Raw genomic sequence first — 22,902 nt, 5'->3', positions numbered from 1 at the left:
ATACAAACTTATAACTAATGGATGGATCAGTACTCTATATTCCTGCCATCCTTATAGCTTAACCAAAATTAAAATCACGTAATCCTTCTCTAATCATTTTCTTCCATTCATTCTAATCGGCTATAACTTTTAAATACATTCATATTTCTTTGCTAGCTCTGCTACAGATTTAAGCACTTAGATGTTGCTGGAGAATATTATGTCTTCGTAGCGAAATGGTGCATCTAAATATTTGTATGTCGTCAAACATTCGTTTCCTTTCTACCACATAACGTGGACATATCATTATTACATGTTTGAAATCATCCTCCTCCTCATTGCAATCTACGCAAAGAGGAGAGAGGACCTTTTTGTTGATCCTGTGAAGATACGATCCGCACACCGTAGTTCGCTCTCAGCCTGCTTATTGTCGTACACAACCCAATTATTAGTGACAGTTCCCCTTAAACCATGTTGTCTAGGTAACTGATCTACACATAGTTTTATAGAATCCCCTTTATATTACCATTACTGTAATCTGTCTGCTATTTTTGTAGTGCTGTTTTGCAATTGTGCACTTGATATCCTTATTTACTTAGAAAACTGTTTAAAATAAAATGTTTAAATTAACATTGTGTTCACAGTTAAAACAAAATAGTTAATTTTTCTCCACAATGAGGAAAGAAAATCTTTAAAAAGTGATAAATTCATTCATTAAACAAGGAATACTTCCGTTTCAGATATTTGGACCCCTCTGTTACGGTCGGATCGGTTATGGGCGGAAGAGATCCAATTTAAAATATAAAGTTTCATGCTTCTTCGATTTTTTTTTTCTCCCGTTTTCGAGATTTTCGTTTTAACGAGAGAGAGAGAGAGAGAGAGAGAGCATTCTCTAACGACTTTTTCTGAGAGAAAGTAGAAAAAAAAAGAAAGGGAAAATTTAAACTTTCCCTACTGCCTCACTGAGCCAGTAATAATTGCTACTTAGTGTTTAAAACAACTTGAATTAAGTTAATTCTTAATTGTTATTACTTAAAAGATCCATTAGTTGGCAAAGCACATTCCATTGTTTTTTGTATTTAAAAATAAAAAAAAATCCTCAATAGAAAACGTACATTACCTTGCTTAGCATCTCTCCAGTATTTCCGGTGAAGCACAATTTGATAATTGTTCACCGGAAGGTGAAAGAAAGATGAAAATAGTTTCTTTAAAGCACTGAGGAGGGCCCTATCATTGTAATAATCCTAAAGTTAAATTGACTCGAAACATCGAAGTATCACGCAAGAAAATTCTATTAAGGGAACTACTCAGCGATAAGTTTTCCTTTAAAACGACATTTTAGAGTATCTATAGGCTTCTATAAAAACTATAAAATATAAATAAGCCTTAAGGTTTGAATTACTTGACTTAAAAATATTAATAATAGACCAAAAAAAAAATGTTTAATAAACATAGATTAAAATAAAAACAGTAATATAGCGAAGCAAGTTTTTATTTAAGTTCTATTCAAGGAAGGTTGGCAATGCTGTATATTGCTGGCTCCCCCACTCCTACCACTTTTGAAAGGCGCAGTAAAGCTTCTCAGAGAATCTCGTTTCCACTACTTTAAAACGTTACTGCACGCCTACCAGAGTGTACTGCATGTTAGTTTACAATATATTGCCGCCGTCTTATCACTCAAGTTTTTTGTTGTTTTTGTTTACAATAAAATATTATTGTAACATCGATGTGTTGTTACATTAATCACTTCATTTATTGCTCTTTAAAGAGTTGTTTTCAGTGAGTGTTTTACATTAACAAAAATTTTGAATATTGTAATTTTTGAAAAGTGTTATTTAAAAAAAAAAAAGAATAACCTAACAATTATGTGTAGTTTTTGTTACTGTTAAATTCAGTGTTATTTTCATTTTTATTTATTTTTTAATAGAAATAAATATCATTGGATAAATTTGACTTATTGTTAAGGTAAGAAGATAATGTTTTTTTTTTATCAAATATGAATGCATGTAGGGTATCTAGTTATGAAGTGTATTTTTTTGTATTAATTTGGCATTGACAAATTTTTAGCCAAAACTTTACTTGTCATCTTGATAAAATGTATGCAATTCATGGTATCATCAATTAAATTACGTTAAAATGATCAATTTTTTCAATTTAATGTAAGTTAAGTAATTTACGGTGCGATATTCATTACTGCCTTCTTGATATATGTTACAAAATAATAAAATAAATATAATTTTGTATACTGGACATATTTTTACTAACCAGACATTCATATCAGCTAAATAACTTTTATGTGGGTAAACTATTTTGCTGATTCAAGTTTTGACTTTTTATTGTTCAGCAATTCTCATTTTTATTGATAAGAACGACGTTCTGGGGAAGGGATTAGTGAAAAATAGCTTGTGTAACTGGGCTCTGGATTTCCCGCGCAAAATATCCTTTGGCGCGAGGGTTCAGCCTTCTTATTATTAGAGTTTTTCTCTTTTACTTTTTGTAAGTCTCTGTTCAGGTGCAGGACAGTGATTTTGATGGCAAGAAAACACCATTGAAAAAGACCATTCATATGCTTAAAGATAAAAAAAAAAAAAAAATCTCAGTTATTTCCATTTATTGGCCATCAATGTTTATGAATGGGAATTGATTTGGAATCACTTTGTTTTTAATCAATGCGCCCACTGAAAACGATTCTTTTACATTGTTTATAGTTGTTAAAAGATTGAATTGATTAAATAAAAAACCGGAACTTCTCTAAATCGGAAACAGATGGTTCTAAACTTACGGCTTTTGATTTTACTAATAAAATATTTATCTAGATTTACTAAGATAAAGTAAAATTTAAATTTAAAACTAATCTATAAGTAAAATTTTAGAGTCAACTGCGATTGGCTTTTGGAATGGTTTTTAAAGTCCTCTTTCCAGTCCAAAGTTAAATGAGTCCGCTAATTGAGTCTACAGGAGGCTGCAAGTCTACCAGATGCGAATTAGAAGGAGGAGCTTCATATTTACTCTGGAGATTTCGGTATTTGTAACATAATTGGGCAAAAACGATGTGGGAAACAAAGGAAATATTACCTTACAATAGTATAGGTGGGATTGTGTTAGATTTCTTAGGGGTCCATTGTGGTCTTCTTGAGTGAGAGTACATCCTTCATTTCTATCTTTATTAAGAGCTTAAGGCTGAGCTCCTGAGAATACTTTATATGCTAAAGTTTTTCACCTTTGAAAAGTCATTCACTGATTTCGAGACGCCCTACACAGTGAAGAGTCTGCCGTTACGTGCAAAGCGATTTCCTCATCATCCTGGCAACACCGACACTGGCCATCATCTCATGCAGTTGCATATGCTTCAATGTCCTTCAGTGAGCCCTAGAACAATTAATTAATTAATTAGCCACCGATCGTTATTACCATACCGCTTTCGGCAGGTCCATCTTCATCAATGAACTTTTATGCCAGTCCTAGGGCTAGGATTTTACACTAGCCCATCTATCTTAATTGATAGAACTAGGCTTAAATTATGTTAATAGATAAAATATGCTGCACCTTCGCAGTTAAATTGTAATTACAGTCAAGGCAATAGTTCTGTTAAAAAAAGACATTACGCGTATGCAAGACTATTTTTTTTGGAAGACTGTGCGCGCGTGTATTCAAGTAAAGATAGTCTTTAGTAACAGGAAATCTTATGTCTGGATTCGGCTTGTCTAACGGTTGTGTCCCTATCCATCCGGCACTGGTGTGTGACTGGCTTTAGGTTGGCCTACCTGCTTCTTCCTTTTTGTTTACTTCCTTTCCGTGAACTTGGTACACTAATTCTTTTTTTCTCTCTGTATAAATATTATTTGTTTACTTTTTTTTAATCAACTTATTATTTTAAAAAAATTTAGATCAAAAAATACAAATATGGAGTTAAGTTTTCGTTATTTTAATTTATACATTCATTATTAGTATTATCAGATGTTTATAATTAATGGAGAGCCTCTGTTTTATGTCAAGTTTTTATCAATGACAGCACCATGCACTGCATACTTAATACGTTACTCATTTACTTTTAAATAGAATTATACGTATTGTTTAATTATTTGTAAAAAAAACTGTCCAACATTTTTATCAATACAAAACTTTATTATTATATAGTTGACTTCAATTTGTATAAAAGTTCATATTACTTTTGGCAAAAAGGTGACATCACAACTATTGCAGAATCACGCTATATTCTCTGAGAAAACGTAGAAAAACACAAACTGATAGGCCCGTAACACACTTTTGGTCCACGATCAAATAAATGTCTACCCAAAAGCTAAGAAAGTTACAGAAAACACGAATGTTGAAAATCAGGTATTTACGAAAATTCTTCCTACACGTAATTTTGGTTAAGCACTTTATAAACAAAAAATATCATACAGGTATTTGAAACGTAAAATATTTAAAGTAGCATTTTAGAGGGCTTTACATTCTCACAAATTATCGAGAAAAATGTAGCAATTAAATAAAATAATACTAAATGTAGGATAAATTTCTTAACTAAAGAAATCATTGGACCATTTTTGGCGGGGAAAAAGAACGCAAAAAAATGAGTAACACGCTCAAATAAAACGCTACTTCCGTTCAGCTGATCTGATTCAATACTTGAGTTTCCTGTTTTTGTAATGACGAGGCCGGAAATTGCATTTTAGTGAGAAGTCCCTCTCCCCTTTACCCAAAATTGCCCTCGTTTAAATTTTCTTGGAAAATGTTTAAAGAAAAGGTTATAATAGGTCTATGTATATGCAATTAGTATGTCAGTTGAAAAGGACACCCCAAAAAAAGCAGAATCTACTCAGTAAAGTGACACTTCGAGCTTACCCATTTTATCCTAAAATTGACACAAACACAGCCCAAATTGTAAAGATCACTATTTTGGGCACAAAAAGCCTCAAAAAGAAGGATATTTCTGGGTAAGAATTAATTTTGGATACGATCACAATACTTACAATACCCTTATACAGTAAAAAAAAGAGTAAAAATGTGACGTTATGTCTAAAAATAATAATAAATATAACTTAGTTTATTGTAATAAAATAAAATTTAAATGTGGATCCAAATTTTTTTAAAAAAAATAGCAGTTATTATTTGAGTAAGAAATAAGAGTGTTAGAATACAATGGGGCCGCGTTTGGGGGAGAACTCCTCCTGTGGTATTTAGGTCATCGTCTAATATGCTGGCCTGGATTCCTCCTGGTTATATCAGAGATACAAGGAGATGTAAGAGATCTTTCACCGGAGTATGCAAGCAATCTGTCTAGACCACAGTAACCTGTTAAGTTAGTTTTTTTTTTTGTCTGTTCGCTTTAGTGGAGAAATCACAAAATTACAGTTCATCTTATAAACTAATCTTTATTAAACAGAAATTTTGCCAAAAAAATCTTTTTAGGTACTTATGAGTATTGCACAAAGCAGTGATTGAAAATTTTAAATTCTCCACTAAATTTAGAAACTAAAATAGGACTAGTATTTAGTGATTGCGAGGAAAATACGATTATTATGCAAAAAAATTTGGATAAAATGGATACAAAATGTTTATGCCTAACACTTATTTGGTGGCATCCATTCTAACAGCTTATTACAATCCAAATTATTAATGAACTGGAAGGAAAATTTATAGATACACTTATTCCAAAACAGCTGTTAAACAGGGAGCCAGTTTAACAAACAAAACAAAACAAAAAATTATTCAAAAAACAATTTGTTACTGAAAGTGCAGAAAGATTTGTAAATCAATCATACTTTAATTCATAAAAAAATTATCGTTATCTTGCCAAGATAAAAATGCAAATAGAATAACTGCTGGGTTATAGGTACGCACCTTGTTCTGTTTAGAAGTTATCTACTCCAAATTCGCGATAAGTATTATTCATTTTTCGATTAAACAATTCAAAAATATCTGTACTGAACACTCTCTAAAACACAATTTGTGTCATTGAATTCAAGGCGAACTGAAATAAATTCGATTCTAAAAGAAGTTTGATTTAAATATTTTTGTATTTGTTCAGTATGTTGAACACGAAAGAAAATAATTTTTTTTTACTGTGCATTTATTGTAGTAAAATATTACTATAGAAGGAAAGGTGACGTCATAGCTCCCCCTGAGAACTACCCTCTGTTCTCTGTGGAAGTTTCATAATGCACTTTGTTTATCCGAATAAATCTTTGGCAGCTGTTTAAAAAGTTACGAAACACGCAAAAAAGCATTTTTTTAGACACTCATTTCCGGTGTACTGACAGTTTTTTTTTAGAATTTTTGGTTAACAGTTTTCGAAATTAAATATTTTACTGAACAACATCCCAAGGGAGAGATCCCAAGTTCGAATCCAGCAGCTAGCCCTTAGAATTTCTCTTTCTAGGAGCTTCTTTACAGTTCACTGTCCGGTGATTGACAAGTGTTGTCTGTAACGAGAGAACACTTCCGGAGGCCCAACAGTGCACTGAAAAAAAAAGCTCTGCTCGCTTCAGATGTTGACGCACAAATTACAAAAAGGCATCCACAGTACTTCCGTTTTATCGACTTCAACACGAAACGTTTATTTTGGGCATCCTCTTAAGCGAAACATTTTAGAGCTTACAACTTCGCGTATACAGGAAATTTCCCCCCCCCCCCCCAATCTTCTAAAAACCACTTATCTAACTTAAGGGGAATCTTAAAGCGGATATTCTCAGCGATAAAATGCTGCCAGTCGAGTGGAGTGAAAGTGCTAAAATAGATCCTCTGGGGTCGCTTGACCCTTTTCCAGAAGCTAGAAGAGAAAGGAAAAATTGAGATTTATTCCATTAGCAGTGATTAGTAGTGCCATTAGTTATCAGCGATGACGATTCTAACTAATTCTGGCTCTGCTAATACGTATTTTTTGGGCTAGAATTTCATACTTAAGATCATTTCTGTAAACTTACCCAGATACATAAGCAATTTAAACGTTTTATGTTCACGAACTAATGCATTTTTGTAGGTAATTCTGTTTTGAGATTATTATTTCTATCTAATTAGGAGAGTGCCTTTCACCCAATGAGAAACATTACTACTCAGGATTGTAAGAATGTTCTACTCGTGGAACTAATTACACTTTGCGATTACTGGGCCTCTAATTGCGTTGTACCGTTCACATTGGCAACAAAATGTGAAAATTTGTCTAGACGAATTTGTAATGGGCTTTTAGACGTTCAGCTAGCTTCACTTACGAGTACATTTACCGTTCAACGTCATTATTTTCTTTGAATCTCATTTCGGTCCATGTTACTTTCATCTTTTACTTTTTATAATAGACATTAATTTTTTTGCCGGACTGTAAGTGATTAGTGCTCATATTAAATCACCAGGAGTCTTTTTTTGTGGCTCAAGGCATTCAACTTTGTGAAGTAAATTAGGCAAAATAATGCCTATTTTTTTTTTTTTTTTGTAGGCAGGCTTTACGTCCAACAAAAGAATCAGATGATGTTAATCATCTCGAGATTATTAATTCGGAAGTGAAATCTAAGGCTAAGACTTGGAACCGAACCGTGTACCGCAATACTTACAAGATTTGCAGTCGGCGCCTCTAAAAGGCTAGGCTGACGTAGGCAATAGGCGGGCGTTAAAAGGGTTCCCCGCTTACAAGTTCCGAACGTAAAATGTACACAGTCCTTTGTCTTGTACATTCTAAAAGACAGTTAAATGACTTGGAAATATTCTGATTTTGTAAATTTAAATGCAACAACTGGAGGTACGAAAAAACTTTACTTGGTATAAGTGCATTTTTGCAACAATGCAGATTAGACTTTTTTGAAAAAGGAAAATTCGTTTTAGGACATGCTGAAGGGGTGAATAATTAAAATATTTTTTAAAATTTGGCGTTTGAAAAAAGTATTTGTTTGTTTGTCTGATATTTTTTGAATAATTTCATCTGCAAACTGGAGACTCTGTAGATTGTTATAGTATACTTTATTTCCGGTAGGAATTGTAGCAGCTATAACTTACGCTTTTTTTTGGAATCGATCTATAATCGATCAGGATTATCATAGAATTTGGGGGAGATGAATGTTAATAAAATTACAAAAAATTGGGTAGAGATTGAATTTATAATTCTCTGCTACCCAAAATAGTAGGATTATTGAAGTTAGTTTGTGAAAGATCAGTAATGGCGTCTTCAGCCGACAGATATCGGGTCACCGTGAATGGTTGTACCTTCTTCTCTTCAGATCTCGCCGATGGGGGGATAGCGTGACTTTTTATTACCTTTTTGATTTGATAGAGCGGAAATAAATTTTGCTATCTTTTATTTTCTATTAAACTGATCTACAGCGAGAGATATGGTTGGTTAGACATTAGTTTCTCTGAAGTAAAGTAAACAAGGATTTGATTTGACATTTCTTAATGCTGTCATGCAAACTTTACTAGTTATGTTTTTCTCCGGACTCTGTAAAGTATAATAGTTCATCGTATTATATCATTTCATGCTGAATAGAGCGTAGTGTTGGCAGAATTACCTTTTTTTCCTTATCTGCATCTTAAACTACATTTATAGTTCTTATCTTCCAGAGATTGTTACTTAAGATAATAAGCTTATGTTCTTTCGTAAATCTTATTCTGTACAAATCCAGAATTAATTTAACACTTTTTTCATTCATTCTTGGTTTCCCGTCCGAGACACCTAATTGGGTAGTTTAGACGTAAAGCCCGCCTCAAAAAAAAGGGCACTAGCTTATTTTTTTTAACTCATTCTTGGTCTCAAAAATTAGAATATGTATATAGTTTCGTGGTAATACTCGAAGCAGCTGCCTAACATTCATTTTTTTGTCCAAAGCTAAAAACTTCCTCAGAGAATATTGTCTGTAGTGAGGAACTGTGATGTCACGCTTCTTATACAAAAATTTCTCGTATTACAGTAACCATGTACCCAATATTGAAGTTAACTGACTTTTGTTTTGTGTTAATTCTAATTTTCAAGAAAATGACTGTAAAAGAGTCGTATTTATTGTAGAGTCATATTACTGTTTTAATTCTAAGGCAGTATGAATGGGAAAGTAATATTTACTCTGCACCCCAAAAAGCAATTTAACGGAAGTAGAAGAGAAAACCAAAAAATGAATAAATAAAATGCAATTTCTCTTGGTGAATGCATAAATTTTGCATTAAAAAAAAACATTGAGGCACCGGAGCATGGTTGTAGTAAAAAGTAGCCAGTGTGCTGTAGAGTTGAGATGAGATGGAAGAGTGGGTGGTATTAAGTTTTTGAAAAGGTGGTGTACTCGTGGTGGGGGGGCTCCGCCAGGTAGAGGACACAGAAAGAGGTCCTTTGTTCATCTGGCAGTCTATGGTGGGATTAGATGTCCCTTCTTGCTATAGCTCGACAGCTTTCTTTGTCATTCGTCACATTTTTATTTGACATTCTCTGTAAATTCCTAGTTTCAGTCTGCTTAAAAACAAATAGGTAAATAAATACCAAGTTCTGGTTTGAAACCTATTTACGGTAACGCCCTCAAGTTCTATCTTAATACACCGTTTTCGCGAGACTGCCCATAACCGCCTTTTTTTCTATCTTCAGTTTTTCCTCCAGAAATCCAAGTTTTAAGGGTCGCCTTAGAATGAAAAAAAAGTCATTTAAACAAATTAATCTGTGCGAATTAATGTCTGACAGTCTGTCCTCGGAAGTTCTTATAACTTAGAAACAGCTAAACAGGAAATTACAAACAGTGTTCCACTTACTGAATCTATTTTTCGGCTTTTTACTCTTTTTTTTACAAAAATAGTGCTCTCTATCTGTTTCTGTACATACTGCATACCACTAGTGCTCATTTAGTAAGCTCTATTACTTTTATTGAAGGTGCTCAGCGTGCTCTCTTATTCTGCAGCACCCATTGTAGCACCCAGAAAGAAACATACGTTGTTCTGAACACCCTTCCTTCATCATATTTTTAGCATTCTCTCAGTTCCTCTCTTAAGTGACCTCAGGTTTTATGATTTATTTTATAAATAAGTACCTTCGCTCTGTCTGGCAGGCCACTAATCTTCAGCTGTTTCAGAAGAGCCAAATAGTGCTTGTTGCCGATATCCTTTCTGGCTTTAATCTCTTTCATTTTCTGTGACAAAAACTCCTAAATATTTGAACTCGCTGACTGTCTTAAATTCGTGGAGTCTAAAACGCAAATTTTTTCTCCAATTCTTCTGCAACTTCTTGTTATTCTCAAGTACAACATCTTCTCATCATTTCCTTCTAATTGCCACCCTTTCAGATTCTTAAAAAAAAGACTCCTGCTAGCGCTGCTCTTGAGTGAGCCGATATCACAGGACTTCTTGTAAGCAAAATGTTCGAGACATCCTGGCCATAAATTGTACCATTTTCCTGGGTACGATTTACTCTAATTGAGTATTCGAGCGCTAGATTGTAAGTTGTGGTGAGCAGTGGATCAACTTTTCTCTTCGCATTCCCTGAACCTGCATCTTACAGCAGTAAGTACCATGAGAAAATACCCATTAATAAAATCACAATCCACAACGTTAATCTGGACCATTTCGCTATTTAATCCCTTCCCCAGCTGATATTCTATTTGAGTGACCACAAAAGTTGGAGAAAAGTCCAAGATGACTTCATGACATATAGAAACTAGCAAAAATGATTGCCAAACGCTATTGCTCTAGCTACAGTAAGAGGCTGAGTTGAACGTAATTCTGTAGTAATTGTAGTAATGTACGTTCACTGGAGATTGAAAGTGAATAAATCGATATGCAGAGACAGGCGGTTACGCAAACTCTTCTTCCCTTTCCTTTGCACAACAGCTGAAGGAGTTATTACTTTCTTCGAGTTCTTCAGATGTTCCCGTTATGTTCAAGATAATTGGAATGACCCTATATTAAGGATGAGTGTCCAGATCAGATTTTTTCCAAGGGTTTTGCGGCCTATTGGACTGTGACACTGTGACACAAGCACTAATATTAAGAAGCCCTCAGATTGGCAACAGAATTTCCCACGTGTCCAGTTTTGACCAGGGAGTTTATTCTCCACTTTCCCTAATCCATGGTCTGTAGAAGTTTTTAGTTCTCATGGAAATTCCAAAAACAGTTTATTACTTCCGTACGTGCCTAGCCACTAATTGCTGAAATATTTGAAAACATAACTTTTCCTCACATACCCATATTTAACCAATAACCTTTAGCCCAAAGGTCATTTTTCATGTTGTTTTTCCAGCCAATGTTCACACAGCAATATTGGTGTAAATAGGGTCACAAGCACAAATACTGTTCGACAAATATATTTGTTCCTACATAGAGCAGTCGAAGGTTTGTTTGGGCCGTGCTATACTATTATTTGTACGTGCCTAAACATTAACTAAGAGCGTTAGCATTATTAGCGAACTATAACTATACACTTCTACCAGTTATAGTTTCTACAACTAACTACCTTTCCAGATTGTTCTATAGAATCTTTAGCTTCCACACCTGGAGTTCTGGTACGAATTGCTCCTGTACAACGGGAACTCGAAGCTTATTTCTCTTTTATCAGAGGATATAGTTGAGAATTTTTAATTGTGCAAGGAGTTTACTGATTTACGAACGCGTCATTTTTCTCTAAATTGCGTATTAATTAATAATAATAATTTTTAAAAAGTTTCAAAGATCTTGTGATTTGTAAGACAAAAATGAGAAAGAGTAAAGTTGTAATTTGATATGAAAATCTATCCTCTAAAACAAGATATGTTCCAATAATTCCCAGATTTTTTGGGTTTTATTATTTATTTATTTTGAGGAAAAGACCCAGTTTTGAGATCAATGGATTATGTAAAAGTCACCTGTATGTACGTTAGGGTGTTGATTTACTACCAATCAATCAATTTCAAATTATAACAATAAATGCAAAATATTCCCTAATTTAGACGTTTCACTAACCAAAATTATTTGTTTTTTAAATTCTGTACGAAATACATTAAAAAAGTGAATTGATTTTAACGTTAATTAATCGAAATTTTTCAAAAATGTATATTTTTCTTAATATTTTTTTTTTAAATACAGCTTCTTTAATTACTCATAACTTTGAAAGTAAAAAGGCCATCAAAATGATTCCAACTGCATTGTCCTTTATAGCAGATTATATTTAAAAAATCTTTGTACAATTAAATGTTTTGCTAATAATTTTAGAAGATACAAAACATTTAATTAAGATTTTTTTCTATATATAAAAAAAAAGCAAAACGAAAATTGTTTGATCGATAGTAGCGACCTCTAAAAACATTAATCGATTTTGCTCTAATACGGATGAAACTTTTTTGTTTTTAAAATGAACTTTTATATTCCGCCCGGGGCTTTTGAAAATTTGAAACACCCTAATGTGCGTGTGAATGAGATTCGGTCTCTCCTGAGTTGGTTTTAGGTGCCAAGATTTAACTTTGGCGAGCTTTAGGACGAAAATAGCCAAACGAAAGTGCCACTTTTCCTAAATTGATTTTTTTTTATTTATTTATTTTTAAATTTTTTCGACCCCACACTAGACTTAATAGAACAGAACTAAACAGACGCTATCGACTACTTAAAAGGTTCTTAGACGATAGATCAAAACTTTCTCTGGACAACCAAAGACTGATTTATACTTCTATTTTGAAACCCATCTGGGCGTATGGAATAGAGCTGAGGGGTTCAACCAAACGCTCCAATCTCCAAAGGATTCAATCTCTACAATCTAAAATACTTCGAACTATTGTACACGCTCCTTTTTATGTCTCCAACCTGGACTATATACACTGGACCTTAACATTCCTTTTGTCACCCAAGTTGCTGAAAACACGATACAGAAAACTCCATTTCAGCCTGCAATCTCATATAAATCCTCTAGCTAAAAATCTTTCTTCAAGCACTCTTCCTGATAACCCGGACAAGACGTCTTAAGTGACAGTGTGGCCTCGGTGAACTCCTCTCAAGTGAAGAGAGTGACTAACCATATAATGTTTTGGGAGTGTTACCACTGCGGTAACTTCTCCACTCATTTACTTCGACATGTTCACTGTTATCATTGTTACTTATAGCGCTAACGCGCTGATTGTAGCACAATAAACGCAAAAAAAAGAAGAAAAAAATTCGAAAACTCTCTGATTCTCTTAAAATTTTGTAAACTTAAGATTCATTAAAGTAGCACTTTAAGTTGACAGATTTTTGTTTTTCCCCAAAAGTATAGTTTTAGGTCTAATGGTGACACCTAAACCAAATATTAGTTTTGAACTTTTTATGCTTACTAAATATTCCACGGCCTAGCAAACTCGACTAACATAAATTTGTTAAAATCGAATTTTGTGAGTGCAGGGCATCTTAAAAGGGAAGTAGACACAAAATTTATTTTCTCCATTATTCTTTAATAATATCCAGGAGCAAAGTAACCAACCATATAGCTTTTTATGAAGGTTGCTTCTACCATAAGTGCAGCCCCCCTTTACATTAAAAATGTCCCCCTCCCATGTACTGGGGGGGACTGTTTTATGTGTCTTACGAACCACCTCCGCGAAGTTATTGGTTATAGAGCTAGCTCAGAGGCGGCAGGTCCTCTTCTCCAATATAAATATTTTACTTTTTTAACAAGATGGGAAGAAGTAAGTTTGTTATTTAAGGTACTATATTTACTGCAGGGTTAAAATAGCCCCTTTGATTAATTTATTTGAGGCCATAAAGGGCCGTGCCTGCATTGCGCTGCACATGTTGGCGAAAAAAGAGGAAGGTCTGCCCGTAGCAAAGTCCGTATAAACAGGAAACTGCACGTTCATACGTTACCTCTCAATATTTAATTTACAAAAAGACTCACATGACTTCCTTTTTTTCAGGATTCTAAATCATTTATCATCTTTCTAACTTCGAACGTTTCAGTCACATTTAAATTCTCATCACTTTAGAAGTAATCACCACAGGAGCCGTTTGCCAGGAGATCTCAAAATAACGGATAATTCTATACGTTAAAGCGGTCAGATTTCCCGGTTAGATTTTCATCAAATTTGGAAATTCAGTCTAGACATTTGATTCTCAACAACATTCTACAAGTACAGTACAATAAACACTAATGGCACTTTAGAGTAAAGTCTAAACATCTCCCCTTTCTCTTCCTCACACACCTAAAAGTGGCCTTAATCGATTTTACTGGACAAATTGTAGCCAATCAGATTTATAGATCGAAGTTGACCCAATTATTATAGCAAATCGTGGAGCCGTTTAGAGGAAATATTTTAATAATAACAATAAACTACTGTGACATTTTCGATTGACCGAAATCAATGTGAATTTGATAAACTGTACACATTAAATGTTATCATTTAGAATGTAATAGGAAAACGTTTTGTACATTATTTATAGTTAATTAAATATTAGTTTTAATTTTTTAAAGGAGTACTACAGAAAACAGATGGACTGTATTTTTGGACGTGACTTGGTAGCGAATTATTCTTCTTTGCCTTCAAAATAATGCTTCCATTTACCTTGCTGTTAGACATGAACTCGTGTCTATCATATTTAAATTTATCTATATTCTATTCTCATTTCCATTGTGTTAGCTTCGTCATTTTATCTACATTTTAAACAGGTATTTAGATGTGTTTTTCTTTGTGTTGTACGTTTAATGAACCTTCCTCTATCTATGAGAAGAAGCACGAACATCTACCAGTGCTAAATGCAAGATGGTGAGCGTTTATTTACCCGTATGAAAGAAAAAAGATATGTTGGCATATCCTTTACACTAATACGGCCCAAATGCTTACAGTGATCGACCCAGTGAGGGCTTTAAAAACTAGGTCCTTGAGAATATTTTTGCTGAATATAGCAAGAGCTAGGGCTACAGCATCCTTTCATACAATCGAGCATGATTAACCCTAGAGTACTCGAGGTTTAGCATAATAGATACTTCTTGCCTTTGTTCCTTTTACCATAATTCAAGAAGATCTCAGTAATACGTCATCATCAGCTGAGTTTAAAAATCTTTGCCAGGAAAACAACCGGAAGGAGTTTCTTTCAAAGTTAAAGAGGGGAGGAAGTACTTAAAATTTTACTGCTAAAACAAGAAGTGGGTCAATCCATGAGCATCATGATTAACTTTACCACATTTTATTAATAAGATTGTTTGCTTAATCATTATATCCGTCCTGAATACTAATTGATTATAGTGCTTAGTATCTTTAATAGTCAGAGAGAGAAATGGTAAATAAAGACAGTGAACAAAATATGCTTAAAAACAACGGTTTCCAATCTTGACGTAGTACTACTCCTCGTAGTATGGATAATATATTCAAAAAGACGTGTTTAGAGGTTTTGGACCAGGTAGTAAATAAGCACCTGGACGTGCACAAGCTAGGCGGGAGGACATACGATCTCGGTGAGGTAGGAAAGTAGAAGACAAAAAGAGAAAAAAGAGTCGAGCCTTTTAAAACCGGTTGGCTTGGCTGCAAGTAGACCGGTTTGAGTGAGAAGCTGCGGTTCTCCTGGAGGTTGCTGGAGTGGCCACCATCTTAGCTGAGCGCGTGCTAGAGTACCTACCTAGTGTTTTTGTTTATTTACTGCTACATCATCTAGGATGATGATTCGTTTTGCCTTTTACTACGTCGCATCCAATTGTAGGTAACAACAGACACGATGGACTGTTCAAATTTGAACAGAACTAATTAGCACTTAGATTGCTTGAAGTAAGTGGCCATTGTTTTAGTTACAACTCCCTCCAATCGCTGTTTAGGTAAATTTTCAGTTGAAGAGTGTGGAGCTGCTTCTCGTGAAAGAACTAACGATGGTTCATTTGAGAAAGCAAGCAAACTTTTTAACAAAGGCCACCCTTATACCCTAACTAAGTTGGTAACAATGTGCCTATCTTTATAGTCTCAAAAATTTTGCTACCTTTGACTAATTGAATTTGGCGACCAGTGCCTTAATATAATATATATCTTTTGTATCATTACATATAAATTATTTAATTTCCCTTTTTATGCAAAGTAAAGCGTTTAAAGTTTGCACACAATAAGGTAAGTAAGTGAAGCAATTTGTTTTTGCAAAGTTTTAAGTTTAAATTAGGGATATATTTCAAATTAACTTTCAAATTTATTCGATGTTTGTTGTTGAACCAAATTGAATTGCATCGTTTTAAATTCTTTCTGAACTTAAAAATACTTTATTTAAAAAAGAAAAACCTTTCCTAATACTGAAAATCTATTACATATTGCGATCTATTAAATTAATTTCAGTACCTACTGCACACGTGTGCAAAATACGATACATCAAAACGGTCAATAATCGCCCTAAGTTTCTCTTTAGACCGAATTCCCTCCCTAGGGAGCTTTTCCTATTAAACTTTTAAAGCAGAATTATTTTCCTTCTTTTAAATAACGATATTGCATTTTTTTTTAAAAAGTTAACTAATCTGTCCTTATTTTCGATATTTTTAAATTGAATTTCCGGTTTGATGGATCCTGTTTTTGACGTACGATGTTTTAATATAATGGACGACAAACAAAAAAAATGTTTCTTCCTCACATCGACCATCTGGACATCTTAAATAGAACTAAAAATTCCGGTTTAATAGAATATAAACAAAATGTCGCACAGTCACACAACATTTGGCTGCAAAGGTCAGATATTTATTTAATATCCAATATTCCGTTAGGTTTCATTGAATGATTCCCAAATCTGCTGTGAATTATAAGTGTCTATTGTGGTTCCCTTAAGTGACGAGTGTTGATTTGTTTTTGTAAAGTGCACATTATGTGTTAAAGATGAAGTAACTGTGAATGAAGATGGGTATTTGTCTGTGTGTACCACTAAACCTAAGTAATTGTACCTCATTTATCGACAGATGTCAGCATGAATCCCCAGGTACAGTCAGATCAGAAACTCTTTGAAGAAAACAAAAGGGAAACAGGAGAAAAAGTCCCCAGTATTAGAGTTATGGCCGCCTTTGTAAACAGAGACAAAACATTTGATATTGGTAAACTTTATTAGTGTTTACTTTTTAGAAAGATAACAGAAATACTGCTCTGGCTTTTCTAGACTGCAATTTACTTTTCGGATTAATCCTTTGTTTACGAATATATTCCTTTGTTCCCAATGAAAACAGTTTAAATATATATTATATACACAAATGTCTGGAACATTCCCACTGCATAAGATATAAGATCTTATCCAGCTTTCTTGTTCCTCTTGTAGTATCGTTTATTGTGATTGAAGAGCTTGGTGCAAAAAGGAGTTATCTACAGTTTTTTTAAAATTTTTAGTAGGGACAAAAAACTAAATATGCTTTAAGATGTATTCCTTATGTTAGGCGCCACGGTAGCTGAGCGGTTAGAGCCGAGACCTGTAAAGCTAATATGTATTGTGGTACTGGGTTCGATTCCCCGGTCTTAGGCCTTGGATTTTATTTTATGGTTAATAAAAGAAATTTACAGTAAAGTATGTTGGCTAATCGCCTCCGTCCACGACACCTAATTCGGTAGTTGGACGTAAGCCCTCCGGTATTCCTTATGTTGTGTCTACTGTAAGGATTAGTTGTGATGGGGTCATTTGGGGCTCAATTTGAACATTCTAGGGCATTTTTTAAGCTTCCTATAAGCAAAAGTTATTTGGCAGCTAACTCTTTTTTGCACCAAAATCATAATTTTCAGTAAAACTTGAGTACATATTAAGTACTTTAGTCAACAGATTTCTTGTTTTTGAGCTTTTAAGTGGCATTTTGTGTCTTGTCGAAGCGAATGTTAGATATATTATTATGCCTGTCAAAAAGAAAAATAATAATCTCTACCTAATATAAACATTAAGTAGACCTAATAAAACATTTTTTGTTTGATTGATGGCGTCATCTTTTCTGTTTGGAGCGAAAGAAAGTTATCTGCAGTAGAAAACTCATTTTTGCTCCAAATCTAACCTAGGTTAGAGAATAAGTAATAATAAACGAGTCTGCATAAAGACTCGTTTATGCACCAAAAGATGTAGAATTGAACCGTACAATATGGGGGCGCCACTAAACACATTTTCTGAAAAAAAAATGTAGATAACTCCTTTTTGCACCAAGCTCTTCAATTGAACTCTGTTTTGGCATTTTGTTGCCATGTTTAAGCGCTGCTCTCTGTAGCTTTAATCTTTATTAAATAGCTACACATTGAATCCTGAGGAAAGATAGGGATAGAATGAAGGAAGAGGACAATCTAAGGCACTACGTCTGGGTCTTTCTTTATAATATTTTGTACGGATTAAAAATGATTTAAATTACAATTCCAAACAAGAAGACAATTGGTTTTTGAAATCAGAAGTACCGCTTTGTCGTGAAAATTTGGAGTTTGGAGAAAATTCTAGCGATTTTTCTGTGGAAATTCCCCCCCCCCTCAAAAAAACCTATCAATATGTGAATCGTGATAAGAGTAATTCTTTGTTAATGTTATCATTCATACGCACTTAAAATTTTCTTGTCATCTTTGACTACCAGTGAAATTTGTCGCCTATCAGCTGATCATTCAGAGTTTAAAAATATTTCCTTGCTCCAATTTACCTACTATATATTTTATAAAAAGAAAAGGTGGCCTTCTATTTAAAGATAAACGAGGGTGACTCTAGATATTCACCTGGAGAATCTTTATGGAAACCACCTTGATATTGTGTCGAGCCTACGGTCACATCCATATAATCAGTTTCCTGCCACTTCGTTTTTTTCTCTTAGTCTTTACACACTTCATATAATCTTGAAACGGATGCACTTTATATCTTTTTTTACTGATTTTCTTTAGGTAATTAAGTATTTTTTTCTGTATTCTTTGTTTAGTGGTAAACGTTTAACGATTCAGAAGTACAACCAGAAGACTTTATAGGGGCAAAAAAAAAAAGTGGAAATGAGGTCTATTGTTGAACTTTAAAAAATAATAAAATGTAAATAATTTTTTAGCCTGAGTCACGATGGTAATTCTCTCTTTAATTTTAGACTTGGTTGATTTCCATTTAATATTAATTCATTACACCGTAGTCAAGTTATTTATTGGTTCTTATTTTAAACATTTTCATTAAAAATAATTTTGGGTGATATTTTAAAGGATACCATTTCTAAAGTTTTTTATTTTTTAAGAAGGAAAGTATTTTCATTACAGTCAGTATAGTCGGCAACAGGTCACTCACTTCCTGGAAGGTAAATCTAAATCTTAGCCCAAAGTTACCACCATTCTTCTTTGGTAACTGTCGAGAAGTAGGGATAAGGTTACATTTAAATGTAATGGGTGGACAAACTGTTTATAAAAATTTGAAATTTGACTTAGAAAGTTTGGAATTGATAGTAAAATTTTTGAGTTAGAACTTTTGAGACAAATTGGCAGAACAAGTAGTGTGGTTTTTAAAGCTAATTTTTGGGTTTTGTAAGGAGTCTGTGTAGTTAACTCTTTGCGGCTAGGTGGGTTAAAAACTGACCCCCTTTTGCTTAGCTTTTGCTGCATGGTGGGATATATTTTAACCCACCTCGAAAAGTTGAAGTTATTCATACATACAGCTTAATATGTTATTTAAAGTTGTTCATTCAGTTGGCAGTGCTATGCACCAATGGTAAATGCGTAAATAAGTGAAATAATTTTTTTATCTATTATAAACTTGACCGATAGTAAAAAATGGTGGCACCGCATACTGTTCTATTATTTGGATGCAGCTGTTGTTAATTCATATATTGTTTATAAACAATTGGGTCAAAACATGGAACTTAAACATTTCAAGGAACAGTGCGCTGAAGGACAGTGCTGTACTGTCTGCAAAGTTCCGCTTTGTTTTGGTAAAAAGTTGTGTTTGAATGAACATCATATAAAGCAATAGTTGCATAGTGGTATTATACAATACCAGGGTCCCGCACTAAAAAAGGACTATTGGAATGGTATTAATTTTTTCTTTTCTTTTTGTCGTATTTCGAGAGTGATGATTATTTGAGAGGGATGATTATTTGAGAGGGATGATTACATATGTAAGATAATGGGAATGAATGTTTATTTCCATTTTCTTTATAATAAAAGAAATTCTGTGCAACTAGGGCTTTTATTTTCTTCAAAATCGTGGGCCTCAAAGAGTTAAATGCAGTCTGTAAATAGTTTTCTTTTAAAATTTCACAATTTACTAGCAAAATTTAAGAAAATCTGCTCATTAAAAACAAAGAAAAGCAGATTTTATTGGCCACTAGTTCCTGAGATGTCAATTAAATTGATATCACTGAATTATACAAAACAAAACAATACAAAAACCCATTATAGAAGTGGTATTATTGAAAAAATGGGGGAATTTTCATTTATCAATAACGAATTGAGATATATTATTCTAAACAGACTCGAAATGTTCAACGTTAATTAACGGTAAGGTAGTATTTAGAAGGTTATAGCTAGCTGGAGATGAGAGTAAGAGAGTGATGAAGGGAGGCGAGGAGTGTGCAATTAAAACGGTAAATTATTTTTAGCACCAGGTAGACCAGATGATGAGCAAGAAAGTAGACTGGCTGTCCTTATATCTCATCAATGCTGGATAACTGTTTTATTCTATTAAAATAATAAATAATTTAATCCCCCCAAAACAATTTGTAACTATCGCTACTTTTTGGTAAATAATTAAATTAGTTTAAATAATGATGTTAAACTATTTGTTTGCACTATGTTCTTGAGTATATTTATTGTTACATCAAGTTACAATTATTGTTTGAAGTAAGCAGAGCTAAAACTAAATGAGAGTCAAGTTTCTGGCTGACTATAATATAAATGTGCTTACAGAATATTTAATTTCGACTTATCATTCAGTCAACGTTATTCTTAAAACCGACTAGTTGTTTTGTATGTAAGTTGTTTAGCTGCCTTTAGAAATGAACGAGTCGCTTCTCTTTCTACTTCCAAACTGGGCAAACAAAATTTAATAAGACTCATCACTATAATTTAACAACCTATTACCTAAATTACTACTAAATATTAAACAACGTTCATTACATTTTGATCAAAACATGTGTAAAATACTCTCCCCCACACTTCTACCATGTAATTTGCATGCACAATTTTTTTTAACACAAAACTAATTCCTTAAATGAGTATTAATTATGTTTAAAGAACCCAACTGGATTGATTTTCATCCAATTAATCTCGAAAAACTAGAAAATGCATTCAGTTATGTGCACTTGCAGAAACCATCAATTTCTATTAAAATTTAGTCAATGATTTTAATCTTTTTTCAAGTAATTGAAATACTCATACATTACTCTAAAATTTTAGGACACCATTGTCTTGTTGGGAGCCCAAAAATTAAGTTTTCCAGAAAACTTTTTACAAATAAAAGTTACAGAAGAATCTCTATGTTTGTGAATCCGTTTATTGTGAATCGTTTCTTGAGAAAGTAGAAAAAGTTGTGAGCATTGGATTTAGAAAAGCGATACATAGATTTTGATCAAAAAAATCTAATAAAAGCAGTTAGCATCTTATCTAAATGTTGTTCAGTTCGTAGGTTCTGTAGCCCAAAGATAGACCAATAATAAATCTGTTTTTTAAAAAACTTATTTTGTCTTAATCTAAGCTTCTAAAAAAATGAGGATTTCAAGTGCAAACTGATAATAGAAAATCTACAAGACGGCTAAATTTCCTTTTTTAGAAGTTAAAATAAAAAATACATGAATCCTGTACTGTTTATTAACCTAAACTAGTGTTAACTATTGCAAATTACAATTTAAACATTACTGGGCACTAATTGTAAAATTATAATCAAATAAAAAGAAGAGATTGCATTTAAGAAAGCATTAGAACGTTTATAAATTGGTTAAAAAATGTTTTAAGTGTTAGAAATGAATTCAAGAAATAACTGTTCCCTGAAAGCAGCCAAGCACTTCAGTTATAAGTAATATTTAAATAATGAATTATTAATTTCGGTAGAGAAATATAAAAAGTTATTGGTATTTACTATTAAAAATACATGCTAAAGTAAGTCTTACCTTCTTTTAATGTTATTCCCTAAGTTCAGCTGTGCTGTCCAGAACATAGACATAATTTTTAGAATAATTTAACAACAAAAATCAGAACACTAGTTACACTAAAACTGAAAGTCACACAATTAGAATAATTTAAATACACTTTATGCAACAAAATTTTACTACAAAAATTGATGATAAATTTTTAAAAAAAGGCAAATTAATAAAGGTATAATAGAAAGTAAATGGCGAGGTAGCAGTAACTGGCGAGATCACCTATACCAATCACTATTACCAACTTAACTTCCATAATTGAATTTAAGATTGCTGGAAGACAAACTAAACAAACTCCACCAGTTTTCATAGAACTGGCTTTGTTTCCTAATTTCTTTCAACTTCAGAGAATAAACACATTTAATTTTATTTGATTTAAACCTGGAGAACTATCAATGTTTTTACAATCATTTGCAAACGATATCATCATCACTTTGAGATTTTAAAAAAATAGTAGAATAAATTAGAAGTTTATTGGGTACTAAAAGCGGCCACTTAACTTGCAATTGTATTTTTAATTTTTAAGAATTAGAAGCTATCAGCTAGTTTGGACAAGGAAAGAGTGTTTTCTGACAAAGATAACCACTATTTAGACTAGCCCAAAATATAACTACAGGGGTAGACATTATTCATTTCACTCAGTGCAAAAAACGAAGGAAAAATTAGAAACTAGCATCTAGATTAGAGAGGAAAAGGGGGTTTCCAGTAGTGATAACGGCTATTTAGCTCAGAATTAGATTTTACAAAAGGGGCAGACCCCATTATTTCTCTTATTATGGAAAACGAAGGACAAATTAGAGAATATTATCTTGTTTCACTAAAATAAGGGTGTTCTGTAATAAGAATCTCAGCTATTTGGGTCAACACTAAGTATTACAACAAGGGTTGTCTTTTTTCATTTCAATCAATGCAAAAAGTGAAGGAAAAATTAAGAAATATCGGCTAGTTTGGTCCTGGAATAAGTGTTTTGT

General features: G+C 33.1%; 1 protein-coding gene across 1 annotated transcript in view; it reads left to right on the top strand.

The window, feature by feature from the left end:
• Positions 1 to 1,458: 1,458 nt before the first annotated feature.
• The window catches only part of ec (ubiquitin specific peptidase echinus), a 167,146-nt gene continuing 145,702 nt past the window's right edge, over positions 1,459 to 22,902 (top strand). Inside the window, exon 1 of the mRNA XM_074122801.1 lies at positions 1,459 to 1,944. The gene's annotated coding sequence lies outside the window, so the exon portion shown is untranslated. The remainder of the gene's footprint in view (positions 1,945 to 22,902) is intronic.

The sequence above is a fragment of the Rhodnius prolixus genome, unplaced genomic scaffold, assembly GCF_049639745.1.
Source record: "Rhodnius prolixus isolate KJV_2025 unplaced genomic scaffold, Rpr scaffold_8, whole genome shotgun sequence".
In the NCBI taxonomy this organism is placed as follows: Eukaryota; Metazoa; Arthropoda; class Insecta; order Hemiptera; family Reduviidae; genus Rhodnius; species Rhodnius prolixus.
Note: the sequence above shows the minus strand (reverse complement) of the source record. Positions and strands in the feature narration are given on the sequence as shown.